We start from the raw sequence: 2841 nt of genomic DNA, 5'->3' as shown, positions 1-2841 counted from the left end.
TTTGTAAATAATTCACAACCATGCTGTATTTTTTATTTTTGCAAATATCAAAAATAACAAAATTGAGAAGGAAGAATAAATTTGAAGTCTGTTTGATTGATGAGAAAAGTAGAGTTTAGGTAATTTCAGAACCAGATCTACTGGGCCCAGAGCTAAAACAACTTGCCACAGATATAATGGAAACCAACATCAGCAGAACTCAGAACCACACAGTTTCCCTCCCAGGTTTCTGGTTCATGTCCAAGAAAGAGGCCTTTGTCCCTGTAAATTATAGGGTGATGAATTCCAATAAGAGCAAGACATCTTAAGGCTAAGTAAATCTAATTGGTGAATAATGAAGTGCCTTAATCATTTTTGAAAAATAGATCTTTTGCTATTGTAATACCCCAAATAACCTGGGATCACCTGGTTAAGGGTGATTCTTAGAGATAGGTCTTAAGGTATTTTAAAAATTGTGTCATGAGTTGGAATTCCTTTATCTTTATTTGTGAAATTAGGTTATATACCTAAATATTACACCCACACATATATTATACATACCTTATTCTTCCTTTCTTTGTGGAGACAAGGTACTTTTTTTTCAGTGTGAAAAAAAAATCTTTATTTTAAGAAAAAAAACTAGTTAACAAAAAACTTTAACAAGTTTCACTTAGCAAAATATACCCAGAAAGAAATCACTGTACAAAGAGAGTTTTAAGTCAAGGCCTCACTAACTCCTAGGGTATTAGTAATATGACTCAATTTTCAAAACTAACTTATTTTAAAAGCTTAAACTTAACCTAAAAGATTTTAAATGAAAATAAACTAGAATAAAAAAAAAATGAGAAATGTTCCTCTTTGAATTAGGGATCTGGCACCTTGAGTTTTCAAAAAAAAAAGCACATCTCCCCACTGTGTTCATGGTGATGTGGTGTAAAAAATCCATTTAATGTACTCAAAACTACTTTAACTCAGATAACATTATGCTGAAGTGCAGTACCAAAATGTTAATGGAAAAACACTGAAAACAGTTTTAGTTTACTCCGTATCACATGCTAGAAGAAAAGTTTGCCTGAGAAAACACTAAAGAGGTCATTTTTTTTCTTTAATTTACATCCAACTTAGCATATAGTGCAACAATTATTTCAGGAGTAGATTTCCTTAATGGGTAAGATGTCTATTACTCATTTAGCCCATCCCCCCTCCCACAACCCCTCCAGTAACCCTCTGTTTGTACTTCATATTTAAGAGTCTCTTACATTTTGTCCCCCTCCCTGTTTTTATATGATTTTTGCTTCCTGAAGAGGTCATTTTTTAATGTAAATTTCACAAACTCATGGTGCAAAATGTGTCCCAGCTTTTCACTGTTTGTTGGCTGCCTGTGAAAATTTAATTGCAATAACTGAAACGCTCCTACAAAACTGGTCCTATCCACCCATGGTGTTCTGGCCTCAATAGCCAGCCGTATAATAGCCACTCACAGACAGGCTCTCAAGGCCAATATAAGTGGACTGGGCCGACACCCTATTTCTTGCATCATCTGGCTGCTCTATGCCCCATTGCTGGCCCCAGTAGTGGAATTCAGGAAAAGTTCTATGTGTCTGTGTTGCATGTTGGCACAGTCCTTGAACATAGCTGGTGTTCGGGAGTGGCAAACTCAACATTGACTTCTCCAATCAGTCTTCCATCAGGACCAATCTCAATATGGACTCTCTTAGGGTTGAGTGGAGAAAAAAAGTTATAAATGTCGTTCTCTACGGCTCTGTATGGCATCCCTCTCATGTGGATTCAGTGCCCAGTGGTACTCTGGACAGTGAACTAGCAGCCTCCATATCTGTGGTCATACATGCCTGAGAGAGTAAGTAACTGAGGTTTTTCCCAAGAGAGAGATTGGTGAAGGAATAGCCATCGCTGAGGCTGCCGTACTCCTCATATCCCCCATAACCTGCACTGTAAGCACCCTACCCTTTCTTTCTAGGCCCACTTGCTTGACAGTCCAATATACCTCCTGGCTGTCCCAGGGTAGTCATAAAACCCTGACTTCTGTACAGACATGAACTTCAGAGGGAGATCTGAGTATGCCTAACTTCTTCCTGACTGCTCTTGAACACTTTATTTTATCTGTGCCCCATTCTCTCCTGCTTCCCTAGGGGCTTCTCAGCCAACTCCTGTGAGGCAAACTGCCCAAAAGCTTCCCCTGTAATCTTGCCCTCTGAGTCCACGAGCAATGTGATCCTATTTGGCACAATTTCCAACCCTGAGAAGAACTGAAGAATTTCTTTCTTGGTGCATCCAAATGGGAGTCCCTGAAACCTCACAAAGCTATCACTGGTGGTGTTGGCACTGTTTGGATTGCTGTGTTTCAGCACACAATCTATCTTGGTTCTGTGGGACTTGAAGACCTCAATGTACTGGTGTCCCATGCTTTCCCATGTCTTTTTTAGGGCCATTTTTACATCATCTTCTGATTCAAGTTCAACAAAAGCCTCACCACTCTTCCTGCCTTTTCTAGTGTAGATAAAATGAATGCCTGCATCCCCATCATGAATTGTGCAGTCAGAAAGGAAGTTCTGCTCATCCTCAACCAAGCAGCAGCAGGAAGACCATGGAGCGTGACCATGAAGCCTTCACCTCTCTCAAGGCCCACCATCATGACACTTGAGAGAAACAGATATCAAGCAAGCTTGGGTGCAGTTTTGCAGCTTAAAGAACAAACCAGGGTGGAAAGTGGAGGGGCATTCCCACAGCTGGAGAGACTACAGGTAGGTAACAGATTGTCCGCTGAGAGGAACAGGATTGATTTATATTTTCGTCACAGAAGTATGGTTTACAGACAAAAGACCCCTAATTCTACCTGACACT

General features: G+C 40.0%; 1 pseudogene; it reads right to left on the bottom strand.

Annotated features, from left to right (window-relative positions):
* Window positions 1–1406: 1406 nt before the first annotated feature.
* LOC115517998 lies at window positions 1407–2632 on the bottom strand (annotated as a pseudogene).
* Window positions 2633–2841: the final 209 nt, after the last annotated feature.

The sequence above is a fragment of the Lynx canadensis genome, chromosome A1 (assembly GCF_007474595.2).
Source record: "Lynx canadensis isolate LIC74 chromosome A1, mLynCan4.pri.v2, whole genome shotgun sequence".
In the NCBI taxonomy this organism is placed as follows: domain Eukaryota; kingdom Metazoa; phylum Chordata; class Mammalia; order Carnivora; family Felidae; genus Lynx; species Lynx canadensis.
Note: the sequence above shows the minus strand (reverse complement) of the source record. Positions and strands in the feature narration are given on the sequence as shown.